Source organism: Epinephelus lanceolatus, chromosome 21 (assembly GCF_041903045.1).
Source record: "Epinephelus lanceolatus isolate andai-2023 chromosome 21, ASM4190304v1, whole genome shotgun sequence".
NCBI lineage: Eukaryota > Metazoa > Chordata > Actinopteri > Perciformes > Serranidae > Epinephelus > Epinephelus lanceolatus.
In genome coordinates, this window is record NC_135754.1 from 14,371,369 (window position 1) to 14,389,798 (window position 18,430).

Sequence of the window (18,430 nt, forward strand, 5' to 3'; positions counted from 1 at the left end):
ACTATTCAATTGTTAGGGGTCAACTTTTATATGGTGTAAAAGAGTCTGCTAACTCTGGTTTCCTGGGGGAAACCTTTAAATGGTTCAATATTATTGCACAGCAGTTAAAGCAGTGGAAGTATGTGCATGAGCATCTGTCGACCATGAACACAACAGGAGGGTTAAAATGAATGACCCATTTTTTGTGGCATCTATAGGAAGTACATGGTGGCTACGCTGTATAGCAGTTATAGTAGAACATTTAGTACTCTTCATAAAATACCTCCAGTATCAGCTGACACATTCAGGAGCAGCTTTCCCAGTGCAAATCAACTCTTCAGATTTTCCTGACATTTTCCTCAGACTGTCAGAAAACCCGTTTATGCAGCTTCAACCCAGCAGATAGAAACCTAGTTTGCATTTTATTGGAAAGATTTATAAGACGGATGTTACAAAGTAGCTGAGTGACACTGCATCTGCCCATTATTCATCACTGCTGTCATATCCTTATTTAATACTGACTGATCCTTCAGTTTAACCCTCAACAATCTGCTTGATGTACAGTCCTATTTCTATCTCTATCTCCAGGCTGGAAAAGGAAAATTGAACCGACTGACAACTTTCAACACAAAAGAGAGATTAAAATAATACTGGGTGCTGAAAAGAGGATTAGTATAATTGCAAATGTAGAGTACTGAGTAAAGAAACCACTGTGATCGTTGAAATATGGTGATTTGTTGTTTGGTTTTTAATTTTTTTTTGTTCCATAAAGTAAAAATAGCGTGCAAGAATGAACTCGCTTTGTATTCTCTTCTATCGTCTGTGATTGATTTGCGTGAGTGATCTGGCAGCACAGGTGTATCTGTCACACAGATAAGGCCATTCTGGTTTTGATTCAGCGCGATGATGTGAGGGAAAATGAGAAAGAAAAAAACAAGGGTGAGCATGAAAGAAACTGAAAGAGAGATGATGAGAGAGCGACAGAGAGCTGGAGAAAGCTGACGTGTGATCACACAGAAAACCTTCAGCTTTATTCTGATTATGATATCAGAGCCAGAGAGAAAGAGTCAAGATTAATAAGTGATTCTTACCAGCATCTGTTATCCACAGCAGCTAAAGGTCTTTTCTAACTGCCTCTCCTTTACACTGATGACTCTCTTTACATCCATCTGAAGGCAGAAAGTACATGTTCCACCTGCGCTCTCTAGCTGCAGTGCTGATGTCACATCAAAGCCACAAGTACGCACAACAGATCTGTTTTTGTACAACCAGCTCCAGACAGTTGCAAAATAACCACAGACACCTCTGTGTTTAATGTGCAGACTTGTCAGAGATGATTAATTATTCCGTACCACATCTGCTGCAGTGTAAACCAACAAGCCTGTTGGAGACTGATACATTAAAAACAGCTCACTGGACTGTCCATGACTGCGGCCTCCTTAAGTGCGAGTGAGGCCACACCAACTGCTGTATGAGACTATACTTAGTCACAGCAGTGCTTTGTAGAGTTGCCCGGTTTTGCCGGTGCCGTGTATGAGCTTTAACCGGTTAGCAAACTGGCTAAACTGGCATTTGCCGTTATGACACATTCTCGCAAATTAAAAGGAAGCCTACGTCAGCAACCTGTGTCGATGGCATCACAGCGCTGAGTCCAACTTGTGTTGCATTAGCAATAAGCAACATGAAAACATGATTAACATAATATTATGTTTGTTCAGGCCATGTGCAATTTACTGCTGTGACAAAGCCGGCAGCATGAAAATGTACCTGGGGCACATTATGTTTGTTTAACAGAAAGTTCATGTGTTTTTTGGGGATGATGAGATGATACAGTTACTCTTTCAAACCCCTTTAATACGGCCTGTTTGAGCCAGGAATGTTGTGCCATTATTCCCTTTCGCTGCTCTGTATAAAACTAGTCCATACCCATTGGTAGCTCTGTCACCTTCTACCTATGCCAATCCTCAATACCTATGTGCAGTTTCACATAGACTGACCACATCAGTGAGTAGAAAAACGTGGGACAGACAAAATGACTGACTGACAGAATTACACACTGACAGTTTCCGTGATTATGTACAGCATACCATACCATGACTTAGTCATATCAAAAATTAGAAAAAAAAAAACAAACATTCGGCCACAGGGGGAGCCACAGCGATCGGTCACATTTTAGCTATTATTAAGCATTTTTCTCTTGTTATAGCCCCACCCAGTTGCCAATTAGAGTTAAATTTCTCTGTGCAAACTTTCATGTGCAAACTTTCATGTCTCTACGACATACGGGGCATGAGATATGCCCATTCAAAGTTTGCAATTTCAATCGGTTGCTATAGCGCCCCCCGTTGGCCAATTGATGTAATATTGCTTCATTCGCATCCTCCCATGACCCTCTACCACTGTGCCAAATTTCACATGGATTGACCAAATCAGTGAGGAGAAAAATGTCGAAGAGACACACAGCCACAGACACACAGAGTTTTTCATTATACAGTAAGATGTACAAACATAGGGAGGCATGGTTGCTCCGTGGTTGGAGGTAGCAACAGAGTTGAGTCTCATTATGTTTCTTTCGGGGGCAGCTGCTGAGTCAAATGTGACTCAAGAGGTAAAATTCAGTCCACCAGTCTGATCCAGTTTTGGCTCAATATCAAATCGATTTGAACATTTTTACACCGGCCCACCCCTAGTAGTCTAAGGTTACACTGGCACGCAACATGCTCACAATGACAATGCTAACATGCTGATGTTTAGCTGCTATAATGACGTTCAACATCATAGGTTAGCTTGTAGGCATGCAGACATTTGCACTGGACAAAATCTAAATTTAATGGTTCACTTAAGGTATTAAAATACATCCTGAGGAGAAAATGGATGCCTGAACCAAACTTTACGGCAATCCAACTGAGGATTTTCACGAAAAACAAAACTGTCAGCCTCATGTTGGTGCTAGAAGGAAAACTCAGGGGATTGCCTAAGTCAGTAGGATTCATCCTCTGGGCACCATGAATGTTTCTACATCAGTTAATTGCAACAGTTGGGAAATTTTCTGGAGCGACTAACAGACGAACAGTGCCATCCCTGAAACCACTCCACTGGTGTAAGGACTGTACCTGACTCAGAATTATGTCAGTCCAGGGCTCAACAATGAGGATTGCCCGATTGCCCGGGGCAAGTAAAACTCACGGTCGGGCATGTAAACTAACAACTCACTTGCCCGATCGGGCAAGTTGCTAAAAATAGTAAAAGGTTAATAACTAATTGATAAAATAAATGTATTTTAAAACGTGCTCCTTCGGCTCTGATGCAGCGGTCTCTCTGCCTGAAGTCACAGGCACAGCTGTGTAACAATGTCCTGCCCACAGCCCCCATTGATATTATTTTGCGCGACGGACGCTTCATATAATAACATAACAATATACTATTTATGGTGTTATGTCATCATGTCATTTCTGTCTCTACATGGTCACGCGTTAACAATTCTCCTCTGCTCTCTGTATCGCGCACGGTGGAGTTCCGCCACACACACAGGTGATCACGCTAGAGCGGCTCGGGCCGCATTTTCCTGACCAAACCTGACCCCGAGCCCAGTGCAGTTTGTCAGCTGACAAAGTTATTGAAATGGACAGTGTGTAAATAACCATAAACAGACTGCTGTTATGCACAGACAAACACGCTGCTTGCACAGCAGCGCAGCACGGCACTCATGCTGAGCTTGTGTTGCGTTCAGGCGTTGTCACGTAAATAACAACTTCCAACACTTAAATAGGTCATAGCACAAAACAGCAGCATGTCAAGTGACTTTTTACTGTTATTATATTCAATAAAATTGTATGTTCCTAAATCTTGAGACACCTCATATGTAAGCTAGACAGACATTTCACCTGCTCATACTGTGCACACATGTACTGTATGCACTTAGTCCTAAAGAGCCCTTCTGGTGCCAGTAGATACACAGAAACATCCCAGCAGGCTGTGCTTTGCAAGCATACAAAAAAGTTTCACGCATGCGAAAATTATTTTTCATGCGTGTGCTTCACCTCCGCTGCTACAACTCCATCCTAGGGGAAACACTGCTGTGTGCGTTTTGTGCAATAGGTGGATGTGGTAGTCTACTGGTAGAGTAGAGAGAGAGCTAAGTAGCGTTGAAGTAGAGTAGAGCAGGGCAGAGAGATGGAAGCAAAATATATTAAACCCAGTGTTAATACAGCAGAACTGGAGAGAGGGGTGAAAAATAAATAGAGGTGGGCATGGCTCAAGTAGGGCGCAAAATTATAGACGGAGAACGATTGACAAATTTTTCACTTTAAGCCCTGACACTGTCATTTTTGTGTAGGAATTAAGCTACAATACATGACATATATTGTTTTAATTAATAAATACAGTGTGAATAAAGATTACATAACATAAAAATAACTGCAGTCTTTGTTATTTGATAGCCGCTTAAATTAACCAATTTTTATAGGGCAAGTAAAAACTGACTGCGGGCAAGTGAAAAAAAACCTTAGCGTTGAACCCTGCAGTCAAATCAGATTTGGCTGTTTAATATGAATATGCAACAACATAGTTTTTGCTAACACTGGATATTAAACAAAAGCCAGAGACTGTGTCGTATTAGGTATCTGTGAGCTGTAAATTCACCATTTACAAGCAGAAAAGAGAAGTTAATTTTATCTCGAAGACGTTATCTCCTCTGTGCCACTGCATCCTGTCCGCAGAGTAGCGTGAAAGTCAAAAGCGCTCACTCCGTAGCAAAATCTTGGAACTAAAATTTTCTCAGAAGTAAACTGCACAGCATACTGACTAGTAAAAAAAGAAAAAGATTGACTTGACTTGAAGCAATCTCAGCCAACTAAGGGGTCTCCAACTGACAATTCGAAACTCCGGCTTTCAAGGGTCATGGCTAATAACTACTCACATGAAACACTTACGTAAGTGTACATCAGTGCCCATTATTATACATCAGGTTAAACTGTTTACATTTCATAGACATATGGAGCCTTTGCTCAGGGGTTGCAGGTAGATGTTGCTTTGCCTTAGAGGCCACATCCCAAAAGGTCATATGTCAAGCAAAACACCAAAAGTTTGCCAGTTTCCATTTCCAAATGTGAAAATGTGTCTTTTTTTCTGTTTTATATTTATGTAAAATGAATATCTTTGGGTTTGGGACTTTGGGTCAGTAGGGGTGGGAATAAACAAAGGCCCAATCATGATACAATATTATCACAATGCAAAATAAGTACTGACTTTGAAGATGTACCCCTGGCTCTGCAGACTTGTGATGCATTTTCACTATTTTTTGACATTTGACATCATTAACAAGGAAAGCATGAACATGAACGCACATAACATGACCAAAATGGCACCAATGGTTTTGATACGGATTCAAATATAACAAAATTCCTGCAGCAGTTTAAAGTTGAGTAAGATATTAAGAGAAGACAGAGCCTCCTTGCAGGCCTGACAGTTCACAGTACTCCCCATGTGTTTGTTTCCTGCCTTTGCTGAAGAAACTTTAGTCAAAACTCTATTGAAATCTTTTGACAGGCACCTCCTAGATGTGCTTGTGCAGTGACAAGTAGTGGCATAATAAAACACAAGCCAGAAAGATAAACAGCACAGCTTGTAGGCACTGGAGAGGATCCACTCATGGGCAAACTGCCATGAAAAATGCATTGTAAAAAATGCTGGAGGGCTCCTGGAAAACCAAACCAGTTTTCCACCCTGATGCACCCGGCGGAGGACTCCATATAAACATGAAGGTGTATTTCACTTCTCAGAGCAGCGGCCCAGAAATAAACCTGCTATTGTCACATTCAGCCTGTTCAAACACGCTTAACACGGCATGCTCAGTGTGCCAGGGGAGAGAGACAAAGAGATCAAACACACACCTGCAAAATGCCACCGTGCTCACAGATATCTCTCATATTCACACTGACAGACACAGAGTGACGGCTCACTCCAGGTGACACTTCTTCCAGGATGCTGTCAGCTTCCTGTGTAGAGCTGTGTGTGTGAATGTGTGTGTTCGCTCTACTTTCATCTTCTGACTACGTGAAGCACTTTCAGTTGTAATTGTGAGTGTCAAAGTCTGGACATGTTTTTATTGCAAAGCAGTTTAGAGTTCAGATTCTCAAGATTAGTTTTGGGTTCAGCTGGGGACAGTTAAAGGACCATTTCAACATTTTGTGTGATTTGAGGTTTCACACTTTCTGTTTATCTTTAATGCTAATTATGACTGGGTGATTTAACTCAAGCAGTTTTTTGGATAATCAGTTCCTCTTTTAGGTATTTCTTCATGCATTTTCTCTTCAAGGTTTGAGTGTTTACATGATAGTAAACTGGATATATTTGGACCCAGACATGGCATTTGAAAGCATTTTCACTAGTTCAAATACCTACAAACTAATTGTTTCAGCAGAAAATTAACAGCAGGTTAATCAGTAATGAAAATATTAGTCCGTTGCCACACTGACTGCAAACCTTTTTGCATGCATGCATGGGCAGATTATGAGACAATGGGCTCCTGGGCACACATAGGGCCAAGACACACAGACTTTGTGGTGATTATGTGATTCTTTATAGTCTTTTTTTGTCTCTTCAAGGTAATATTGTGTCTTTTTTTATTGTTTTGTGTCATTTTGTAGTTGTTTTGCCCCCTTTAGTGGTCATTTAGAATGTTTTCCTGGATGGTACATGTTCATTTGAGTGACATTTTCTCGGGGGCAATGACACTGGTAGGCCCATTCAATAATCCATCCATGCATGCATGTGCCAAAATGACTCTCTCAGACCCATTCATCCCCATTTCATTCCAAAGAGCAGAAAACAAGAGGAGATTTAGTTGGTAAAATACAGGGCTGCATGATATGCAAAAAAAGTCACACTATAATTGTTCTGACAGATACTGCGATTGCGAAATGAATCACAATTTAATTAGGGATAGTAAATTTTGCACATCATCTTCACTGAAGCACCACAATGCTTTATTTATAATGGCATGTTGTGACACATTTTACCTTTATCAAAAAATTGCAGCTCCCGTGATTTGGATATTGCACTTGCCAAATTGCAAGCTCGAAAACATTGCGAATAATTGTGCCACCCTAGTAAAAATAATTAATCTTTGTGAATGGAAAGCCATCAGTTCTGTTTTAGAAAGTTTTATCACAATACTATAAAATTTAGCAAAAAATTGTGGTTAATGTTTAACATAACTATTTAAATAATCCAATAATGTTTTTAGTTTTTTTTTTCTTTAATTAGAAAAGCCAAACATTTGCAGGTTTCATGCTTCATAAATGGTTATAAACTGAAGAGCTTTTGATTTTTGGACTGTTGATTGGATGAAACCTACCATTTAAAGACCATAACTTGGGTTCAAGGAAATTACACTGGGTATTTTTCGCTATTTTCTGACATTTTATTGACAAAATAAGCAATCAAGAAAATAATGAGCAGATTAATCAATAATGAAAATAACTGTTAGTTGCACCAAGAGTGCAAATTCAAGTTTACTAAAAGACTTTCCCTCCAAAATAAAACCTTCAATCAGCGGCTAGCAATCCCCGTAGGTACATCAGTTACATTCTGCCAATTGGATCCCATTCAGCCTTAAACACAAGACAAGATGTTTCCACAGCTCAAGCACAGTGTGAAATGAAACAGAAACTAATGCTATAGATTTTGTCAAATTATAGCGTCTTTGCTGAAAGTTTTATTCATTTTGGACGAAGAAAAGTTTCATAATGAGATATAAGCACTGGAAAATAATCTAAAAAAAAGTCAAAGAGTGCTGGCCATGAGTAGGAAATTAGAGTCTCAACACCGAGTCCCCACGTACAACTGCAGGTCACTGGGTCAAACCCTGGCCACTAATCCTGTTTCCATCAGTAGGGCCTCTAACCGGCTCTTCCAGGTGTGTGTGTGTGGTGCATGACTTTGTGTATGAGTGTGTGTGCATGCTCTTGCCATCTGGCCCAAAAGTCTGCTTCCTACCATCTTTCCAAACAGGAAGCCAAAACAAATCCTTGATGACACGGGTCAGTAGTTTAATTGTCTCTGTGGGATTTCTGTGCAGCCAGCAACCAAAAACTGCCCCCTTTCATCTCGACAGCCCCGGAGCCTGAAACACTCTCAAATCGATTTATCACTCCTGTAACCTGCCTGAGTGTGTGTGTGTGTGTGTGTGTGTGTGTGTGTGTGTGTGTGCATCATGTACTGTACCTGCATGAAACTTTGACTTGATTTACTACAGTATTTAGAGCATGACATATAGAGGAGATTTTGCCAGTGGGCTGCAAGGTATTGAATACCATTTGTTTTCTCTCTGTTTTGCTTTCTTTCTCACACACACACACACACACACACACCACTGGATCAGTATATGAAACCCCCTATGGCTTGGCCTTACAGCCATTGAGCAAGCATCAATACAGCAAGATATCATCTAGGCATCAGGACCCTATGCATGTGTGTGTGTCAAAGAGTAAAACCTCACACACACCTGTTCCTGTCATGACAACCACACCACTGTCTTCCCAAGAACATTTTAATTTGAAAGGCTCAGCCTGCCCAGATGTGTAAAACTCTCTCACTCCGAGTACACGTCACTCATTAACTGTAACACCCATGGGTCTCCCCTGTGAGCCTCGAGAGACCCCACCCAGAGACCCCTGCGTGCTGCAGCGCCTTTAAAAAAAACCTGCATACCTGCACTGTGAACAAGATGCTGGCAGCTCAGAGCTCCCGCCGTACAAACACCGAGGTGTGCACACACTGACAGCCCGGGTGAGGAGCGACACGGCTCGGTGTGATACACAGTGTTTCCCCGCTTACCTTCCAACTGAGTCCGGTTCCTGCAGCACAGTACAGCACAGCACCGACGGCTCCACCGGTGAGATGCTAAACGCCGGTCACTTCATAAGTTATCCCTGCCACACATCACGCGGGCACGAGGAAGTGTAGTTTCACTATGAAGCGCGAGCTCTCCAGATGTTAACGAGGGCGGTGCTCGTGTCCCATAAAGATGTAAAACATGACACGAATGAAACCGCTGTTCAGTGTGAAGCACACCGGCTCCTCTACAGCTATCCGCCCGCCGCCGCTCTGAATTTCGGTGTGAATGAGGTTTCCCGGTCCGCCCACGCTGCCCCTGCCGCTGGATGACAGGACACCGACCGACCGACTGACTGCTGCTGCTCCACCGGCCGGCCTCACGGCTCCGCCTACAGGTGATACTGAGTAACTGCAGATAGCTGTTAAGGCAAGTGCACCCTGGTAGAAATCTGCAGGCTTGTTCTAGGTACAAGGTTTTAAATAGGCTGATCACAATGTGATTTTAATGTCCTGCATTTCTACATGCATTCAGGGACTAACCAAAACAAAATCAAGTCATTAGGCTAAATTCTTCCACAACAGTAATAATGCAGATCCTTTGGGTCTGTTTTTTATGGTGGTGAATCTGAACTCACATCAGAATCTGGTGGCTTCTTATAGCGTCATATTATTATACATAGTAACGTATTAAGCACAATTTTTGTGGTAAATATGTTACTCTATATTTGGGACTGATTACTCAGGGCCTCAACTGGAGGGGGGCCTCGAAAAGCCTAGGAGGAAAAGTTTGGTTTTGCCTGTAATTATATACATTGAAGTAACTGGCACCATAACTAAATTAGAATTAGCCGAATATATCTGTTGAAAGACTGAACTTTGTATAAAAAATACGGGAGGCTCTTTGAGACCCCTCTCACCTCTTAAAGCTGCAAAATGGTTTAGTCCGACCCTCCACTAGAATTCCTCTCTAAATGCAGCTAGAACTGACTAAAGACCCTTTTACACTGCCTGTTCAAAGCGGGAATATTGCGCCATATGCCGCCTCACTTTGCTGTATATAAGGTACGACTGCGAAAAGGGGGGGCAGAGTGGTCTCGCCTCTGAGCCGGGAATGGAGGTACCGAAACAACTTTTCTTCTCTGCAGGACGGGATGATGGGCAGCACGGGTGTGACGTTTTGATGACGTGCAACCCACTGCAGGAGATATAAAAGTAGCTGATAGCAGTTAGCGGCTAGCTCAAAGAAGAAGAGCAGCGGGCTGAAAATGTCTGCAAATTGGGAAAACAATGCAGTCGAGGAGCTCCTCACTCTCCGAGCAGACATTAAGATCAGCCACCATGTAACTGCCAAGGCTCCAGTGGCGCAATCGGTCAGCGCGCGGTACTTATAAGACAGTAACCTGCAGAGTCATGCCGAGGTTGTGAGTTCGAGCCTCACCTGGAGCATTTTAACCATGAAATACTTGCTGCTCTTCATTGGATGGTCCATCTCACCCCTTGGTATTACACAACAGCATACCTTGCATGAAGGCCACTTGGAGAGCAGAGGGAAATTAGGCGGGGCATTTAAATGACAAACACCTCTCCTTGCACACTCACAGCCCAAACTATCATGATTGACCGCTAACTGCAGGCAGCGGTGGCTCGGGTGGTAGAGCAGGTCACTTACCACTCAGATGATCAGTGGTTCAATCCCCAGCTCCTCCCTTCCCAATGTCAAAGTATCCTTGAGCCTTGATCAACATACCAAAGGAGATTCTGAACCTGATGGAATGATGGGCAGCACAGGTGTGATGTTTTGATGACGTGCTATGTGTGTGACCTGCTGCAGGAGATATAGAAGTAGCTGATAACAGTTAGCAGCTAACTAAAAGAAGACCAGCAGCTTAAAGTGTCTGCAAATTGGGAAAACACTGTGGTCGGGGAGCTCCTTATCCTCCGAGCAAATGACAAGATTAGTCGCCACATAACAGGGAAGGCTCCAGTGGCGCAATCGGTCAGCGTGCGGTACCTATAAGACAGTAACCTGCAGAGTGATGCCGAGGTTGTGAGTTCAAGCCTCACCTGGAGCATTTTAACCAGGAAATACTTGCTGCTCTTCATTAGTTGGTCCATCTCTCCCCTTGGTATTACATAATGGCATACATTGCATGGAGACCACGACACACTTCTTGTACACTAACTGCCCAAACTATCATGATTGACCACCAGTGTTGGGTAAGGGTTACTTTAAAAGTAATCAAAGTATATTACTGCGTTACTTTTTTAAAAAGTAACCAGTTACTTTACTGCGTTACTCCCTGAGTAAAGTAACTCACTTACTTTAAAAGTACTTCCAACGTTACTCCCTGAGAAAAGTAACTCAAGCACTTTTAAAGTACTTTTGAGTATTCTACATTTCCTATTGGGCAATGGACCACAGGGCGCTAAGCCTACATTTTTTTGTCTCCAAAATTAAAGTTATGGACCACTTGCCCTTCACTGAGATCCAATTCTCCCATCACAGCCGTCACTTTGACCAGTAGAACCACAGAACGATCTGCTGCCGTAGACAACTGTATGACAACAACACCCCAGCATTTTTAATATTTCCTCTAGGGATGTTACCACACAGAGTAAACGGGGAAAATGATGGTGTGAAACAGCAGAGGCACTTTGTCAACCCGCTGAGTTAACGTCACTGTCATTAGCATCAAGCTAGCAAACAATGGTACATCCTCACAGTAATAACATTAACAAATAGCGGTGGGGCTTTTACTCACCACAACTGCAGAGGCTCCCAGCTTCATTTGAAACAGACTACATTATAGACGGTCCGTTATTTATTAATCCCTCTGTGTGTTTATATAGTTACTTTTTATCCACTCCGTTGTCTTTGTAAAGTTAACATATCGCACCGTCATTTCAAACTCAACACTTGTTTCAAATTAAAAGTCCCTTATAACCTCGGCTAGAGAATTCCTCCATTTTCTAAATAGGCTTTTATTCTGATTTGTCAAAACTTCCTGTAGAAGATACAGTAGCTTGATAGTTTACTTATGGCGCTTCAAATGTAGCTCCTGCCATCTGCTGATGCTTTTAGGTGACTACAACAACATGTCGGCTGGCACATGAACAGACACAGTTCTGGCAGTGACTCAAATAATAGTAAAAGTAATAAAAATAGGACAAGAATAACCCGATGACATCACACACGCCGTGAAAGACGACTGGGGATAATTGGTGAGTACCAGCGTGTAGTGTGTACCAGGCATAATGCAAGTCCTGAGTCTGAAATATGTCTGTCAGCGAACTGTCAGCGAACAGCAAACTAACGCGTTAGGTTACTCGTTACTGCAAAAAGTAATCAAAGTACTCTAACGCGTTACTTTGTAACCCAACCCAACTCTGTTGACCACTAATTGCAGACTTAGTCCTTGGGCGGCTGTGGCTCAGGAGGTACAGCAGGATCTTCACTACTCAGAAGATCAGTGGTTCAGCTCAGCTCCTCCAGTCCCTATGTCAAAGTATCCTTGAGCAAAATACAGAAGTAGATTCTGAACCTGATTGGATGATGGGCAGCACGGGTGTGAAATTTTGATGATGTGTTATGCGTGCTACCCACTGCAAGAGACATAGAAGTAGCTAATAGCAGTTAGTGGCTAACTCAAAGAAGAGCAGTGGCCAAAAATGTCTACAAATTGGGAAAACATTACATTTGGGGAGCTCCTTACCCTCCAAGCAGAGGACAAGATCAGCCACCACATAACAGAGAAGGCTCCAGTGGCGCAATCGGTCAGCGCGCGGTACTTATAAGACAGTAACCTGCAGAGTGATGCCGAGGTTGTGAGTTCAAGCCTCACCTGGAGCATTTTAACTAGGAAATACTTGCTAGTCTTCATCGGTCGGTCCATCTCACCCCTTGGTATCACATAATAGCCTACTCTGCATGGAGAGCAGAGGGAAAATAAATGGAACACCTTTCCTTGCACACTGACATCCCAAACTATCATGATTGACTGCTAATTGCAGGCTTAGTGCTAGGACAGCTGTGGCTCAGGAGGTACAGCAGGATCTTCACTACTCAGAAGATCAGTGGTTCAGCTCAGCTCCTCCAGTCCCTATGTCAAAGTATCCTTGAGCAAAATACAGAAGTAGATTCTGAACCTGATTGGATGATGGGCAGCACGGGTGTGAAATTTTGATGACGTGTTATGCGTGCTACCCACTGCAAGAGACATAGAAGTAGCTAATAGCAGTTAGTGGCTAACTCAAAGAAGAGCAGTGGCCAAAAATGTCTACAAATTGGGAAAACATTACATTTGGGGAGCTCCTTACCCTCCAAGCAGAGGACAAGATCAGCCACCACATAACAGAGAAGGCTCCAGTGGCGCAATCGGTCAGCGCGCGGTACTTATAAGACAGTAACCTGCAGAGTGATGCCGAGGTTGTGAGTTCAAGCCTCACCTGGAGCATTTTAACTAGGAAATACTTGCTAGTCTTCATCGGTTGGTCCATCTCACCCCTTGGTATCACATAATAGCCTACTCTGCATGGAGAGCAGAGGGAAAATAAATGGAACACCTTTCCTTGCACACTGACATCCCAAACTATCATGATTGACTGCTAATTGCAGGCTTAGTGCTAGGACAGCTGTGGCTCAGGAGGTACAGCAGGATCTTCACTACTCAGAAGATCAGTGGTTCAGCTCAGCTCCTCCAGTCCCTATGTCAAAGTATCCTTGAGCAAAATACAGAAGTAGATTCTGAACCTGATTGGATGATGGGCAGCACGGGTGTGAAATTTTGATGACGTGTTATGCGTGCTACCCACTGCAAGAGACATAGAAGTAGCTAATAGCAGTTAGTGGCTAACTCAAAGAAGAGCAGTGGCCAAAAATGTCTACAAATTGGGAAAACATTACATTTGGGGAGCTCCTTACCCTCCAAGCAGAGGACAAGATCAGCCACCACATAACAGAGAAGGCTCCAGTGGCGCAATCGGTCAGCGCGCGGTACTTATAAGACAGTAACCTGCAGAGTGATGCCGAGGTTGTGAGTTCAAGCCTCACCTGGAGCATTTTAACTAGGAAATACTTGCTAGTCTTCATCGGTTGGGCCATCTCACCCCTTGGTATCACATAATAGCTTACTCTGCATGGAGAGCAGAGGGAAAATAAATGGAACACCTTTCCTTGCACACTGACATCCCAAACTATCATGATTGACTACTAATTGCAGGCTTAGTGCTAGGACAGCTGTGGCTCAGGAGGTACAGCAGGATCTTCACTACTCAGAAGATCAGTGGTTCAGCTCAGCTCCTCCAGTCCCTATGTCAAAGTATCCTTGAGCAAAATACAGAAGTAGATTCTGAACCTGATTGGATGATGGGCAGCACAGGTGTGAAATTTTGATGACGTGTTATGCGTGCTACCCACTGCAAGAGACATAGAAGTAGCTAATAGCAGTTAGTGGCTAACTTACCCTCCAAGCAGAGGACAAGATCAGCCACCACATAACAGAGAAGGCTCCAGTGGCGCAATCGGTCAGCGCGCGGTACTTATAAGACAGTAACCTGCAGAGTGATGCCGAGGTTGTGAGTTCAAGCCTCACCTGGAGCATTTTAACTAGGAAATACTTGCTAGTCTTCATCGGTTGGTCCATCTCACCCCTTGGTATCACATAATAGCCTACTCTGCATGGAGAGCAGAGGGAAAATAAATGGAACACCTTTACTTGCACACTGACATCCCAAACTATCATGATTGACTGCTAATTGCAGACTTAGTGCTAGGACAGCTGTGGCTCAGGAGGTACAGCTGGTTGTTCACCAATCAGAAGGTTGGCAGTTTGATCCCCATCTCCTCCAGTCTCATGTCTAAGCATCCTTGAGCAAGATCCTGTATCCCGAATTACTCCTGGTTCCATCGGTGTGTGAGTGTGTTAAAAACTGAGTAGCAGGTGGCACCTTGTACAGTTAACATAAATGGGTGAATGTGACTTGTAGACTAAAAAAGCACTTCAAGTGGTCAGATGATTAGAAAGGCACTATTCAAGTGCAGGTCCATTTACCATTTAAATAGTAGTTTAGGTTTCGCCATGTTAGACTTTTGTTATTGTTTATAAAGAATGTTATATGTTATATGTCACAGTAGAGGCCAATGCTACTGTGTTACACATTACGCATGTCACACCTCTTTGATTGCGCGATTGCAGAATGCAGTGTACAACCGCATACTGGAGCGGAATGGTTGCTGGGTTCTTTGTAAAAACGCAAAGGGGTTATATATATATATATATATATATATATATATATATGTATAGCATAGTGTGCTCTCTGTGTAAAAAGGGCTTGAGTGAGTGTGCTTTTGCTGCTGTATCACCTGCTGTGCACTGGGGGGAAAGGGAAAGGGAAAGCAGAGTTCCAAAAAACAAAGGACAGAAAAAGAAAAAAATGTCAAAAGGTGTGTGAAAGAGAAGAGCAGGGGGCCCACAGAGACTGTTAATGCATAGGGCCCAGAATTTGGTGCTACTCCACTGGTGACACAAATGGGATTTTCATTACACTAACAGCCTCGTCCCAAGTGGAAATTATACCTCAGCTGTTATGTAAGCTGTTAGTGTTTTTCATTATTAAACACTCTAACAGCTAATAAACAATAATAGTCAAAAACAAAAAATGGTATTAAATATGCCCATTATCCTGATTACACTGTATAATGTTGTATTTTATTTGTTTCTTTCCCTCTTTACATTCTGAGTCTCTTGTTAATCTTCGAATATTTTTAGAATATCAGTTTAAGTAATAATTAGTTTAAAAAAAAAACAGTAAAGTAAGATTTTTATAGTATGAATATATACCACAAATATCCTGCTGACCTGCTTTTTAAATTACATTTTTATGACCTTTTTATGACATACTAAGACAAAATCTTTACACAGCCAGCAGTAATATTACACCCATTTTACGTTATATGTTTCCATGTTTTAATACATTTGAAATGAAATAGAAAGTAATGAATGTAAAGTAAAGAAACAGAGGGACAGTACAGTGTTTGACATTGACTGTAATGCTGTAGCTACCCACAGCAGTCACACAACAGCATCTGCTGGGGTATGGCAATGCTTGACAGTAAATTTGAGTTTGAAGAATTGCCGTCACTGCTGGAGAGATAGTATATCCTTTACTCAGGCCTAAGTCAAAGCTGAATCCTTAGCTCAACATGTTTTCGATATTACACTTCTTGAAATATGGAACCTCAGGAATGATAATCTAATCTAAAACTGTCCAAAGTGAGGACTTTGTGGACAAGAAGAGCCAGACACAGATGTCTGTGCCCTCAGGCCACCTGGTCTTCATCTATTTCCCACATCCCATCATTCCCGGTCTGTTAAGGCTAACGCTCAGACACTCAGACACTCAGACAAACATGTTTATATTAAGTCAAATTTAATTAGAGCTGTGAGTATGTGTTGCTCCATGTTTGCTCTAGATGACAGTGTCATGGTAACACTGCACAGATGAGCATGGGCAGGTGAAAGCTGGTACTTTCCAGGCACATGTGGAAGGAACTGCACACACACGATGCATTAATGTAATGTCCGTCTTTCTCTTCTGCAGGGAAAACCTTGCCAATATGCGAGACTCCCCTACTTCTTTGACTGACAGATTTTCTTGTTATGCAACTTCTGTGTTTCTGTATTCAGCTCCCAGTTCAGTATTGTTACTTAGGTGTTATAGTTTGATTGATGGATAGTTTCCCACTTTACAAAACAAAGTAATTTGCTGCAAATGTGCTTACAGTGAAAGATTCCTCCCAAGTGCATGAAGACAGCATTGTGCATTGATATACATTCGTGTTACTTCGTCTCTTTAAAATGCTGCACATGACCTTCTGTTTTAGCCCAAACTGTTTCCCCTGCAGGGTCGGTGTCCCGTTCCTTCAACCACCTGGATCTTCTTACTGTCCTCGCCCTCCGTACAGCCGGCAACGACCTTTGAAGGCTTCACCTGCCCATCATCTCTCACCGCCGCTCACCACAACATTCAGTCAATGCAACAATGTGGTCGTCAGATGTGAAAGCATACAGCACAAAGGATCATAGATTGTGCTCTATACAAGCCAAGCCAGGTGTTTCTGGGTGTGGTAGGAATGAACTGTCACTTTTGGTGTGGCGGTGAATACCTGAAAAAAATAAAGGATGTATTTCACACCTTGTGGCAATAGAAGTTATTAAATAAACAGAAAGGGCTCAGAGCTCTCAGTGCAGTCACTCACAGATATTAATATGCAAAGTGTGAACAGGTTCTGTATATTTGCAAACTGTATCACTCCCTATCAAACACACATTGATGTGTACATATAACACGTTCAAAGCCTGTAAGTGCAGTAACATAATAAGAGGGGTATTGTGAAGTAGTGTTTGTTCAGTGTGTGGTCACGTGACTTCTACTGAAAGAAAGAAAGAAGAAAGGAAGACTGCCGCTGAGGTTTTGTCATGTGACACTATCTGTTTCTCTGTTTCTAAAAGAGTTTCTTTTAAAAAAGCATCTGGTTTGTTGCACCACCATGGCCAGTAAAACAGATGTGTGTCCACATATGCAAAAGAGATACAGTTTGTTCTGTTCTCTGCAGGCACCAAGGAGCATCACTAAAACTTGTGCTGCTTTTGGATGCACATTGAACGAAAGGTCTCAGTGGGAGATTTTCACTACTAGCATCATGGGAGCATTGCTTTGGCCCCATAATGTCTGACTACAGTACACAAGGAGTGGTGTAACTGGATGGGGCTCTGACATTGGCCACTGGAAAGGCTAACTGGCATTAGATGTTTATTATTATTATTATTATTATTATTATTAAGACAAATAAGATACACAACATATAGCAACACACAGCATGGTACACATATACATATCTGAAGGTCACAGGGTCATGGTTAGGCCTCCCTCTGGCCACAAATTCAGATTAGCATGTTAACTGATTCCCACCAACAAGTACCATAACATACACACATATATAATACATACACACACCCACACACATCTCCACAGATGATGTAATACATAAAACGGGCAAACACATGCTGACAAACACACAAAACTCACATGCATACACGTACACACAAATGTGCATTGAATAGGAATATGTACAGAAGTAGGTAACAGCATAAAGTTTAGGAAAATAAAATCATATTATCAATAGTTATAATGATTGCAATAGTAATGAAAGGACCTAACAGATGATACGTTAATTCCTCATCAGCATAATGTGGTCCCGACTAGGCAGAATCTGATCCTAGATGCTATTAATTAATTTCTCACAAACATTTTGGTCTCATCATTTTCAGAGATGTTAGGGACTGTATGAAAATTATTAGTCAGAAAATGGGTGTTAGTGTTAAGTATTTTTTTTTTTTTTTTTTTTTGCTGAAGGGAGGGAGGTCTAGAATTTTTGGCAGAGCAGGGGGATCTTTAATTTTTCCATGCCTTAGATTTGTATTCTATATAATGCTTTTATTGCAAGAATTAAGGACTTAAAGGTACATTTTGTCATATGTAGAGGAAAACAATCATGCCTCTGTTTTATGGCATTATTTTATAGTTTCTATGGTCAAGATGTCAGTTTGAGAAA

The 18,430-nt window shown here is 42.1% G+C and overlaps 1 protein-coding gene and 6 non-coding genes across 13 annotated transcripts in view; 6 read left to right on the top strand and 1 right to left on the bottom strand.

Annotated features, from left to right (window-relative positions):
• The window catches only part of rhbdf1b (rhomboid 5 homolog 1b (Drosophila)), a 59,493-nt gene extending 50,395 nt beyond the window's left edge, over positions 1–9,098 (bottom strand). For 2 of the 7 annotated variants that reach the window (XM_033612029.2, XM_033612030.2), the window contains exon 1: positions 8,818–9,092. The gene's annotated coding sequence lies outside the window, so the exon portion shown is untranslated. Of the gene's footprint in view, positions 1–1,070; positions 1,298–8,817 lie in introns of those variants that run through there. The other 5 variants (XM_078163273.1, XM_033612025.2, XM_033612031.2 and 2 more) reach the window with 4 other exon arrangements.
• A 1,071-nt stretch (positions 9,099–10,169) lies between these two features.
• trnai-uau (transfer RNA isoleucine (anticodon UAU)) lies at positions 10,170–10,263 on the top strand. Its single transcript has 2 exons — positions 10,170–10,207; positions 10,228–10,263. It is a non-coding gene; the product is annotated as a tRNA-Ile (tRNA).
• Positions 10,264–10,795: 532 nt separating this feature from the next.
• trnai-uau (transfer RNA isoleucine (anticodon UAU)) lies at positions 10,796–10,889 on the top strand. The gene is made up of 2 exons: positions 10,796–10,833; positions 10,854–10,889. It is a non-coding gene; the product is annotated as a tRNA-Ile (tRNA).
• Positions 10,890–12,573: 1,684 nt separating this feature from the next.
• On the top strand, positions 12,574–12,667 carry trnai-uau (transfer RNA isoleucine (anticodon UAU)). The gene is made up of 2 exons: positions 12,574–12,611; positions 12,632–12,667. It is a non-coding gene; the product is annotated as a tRNA-Ile (tRNA).
• A 510-nt stretch (positions 12,668–13,177) lies between these two features.
• trnai-uau (transfer RNA isoleucine (anticodon UAU)) lies at positions 13,178–13,271 on the top strand. The gene is made up of 2 exons: positions 13,178–13,215; positions 13,236–13,271. It is a non-coding gene; the product is annotated as a tRNA-Ile (tRNA).
• Positions 13,272–13,781: 510 nt separating this feature from the next.
• trnai-uau (transfer RNA isoleucine (anticodon UAU)) lies at positions 13,782–13,875 on the top strand. Its single transcript has 2 exons — positions 13,782–13,819; positions 13,840–13,875. It is a non-coding gene; the product is annotated as a tRNA-Ile (tRNA).
• A 447-nt stretch (positions 13,876–14,322) lies between these two features.
• On the top strand, positions 14,323–14,416 carry trnai-uau (transfer RNA isoleucine (anticodon UAU)). The gene is made up of 2 exons: positions 14,323–14,360; positions 14,381–14,416. It is a non-coding gene; the product is annotated as a tRNA-Ile (tRNA).
• Positions 14,417–18,430: the final 4,014 nt, after the last annotated feature.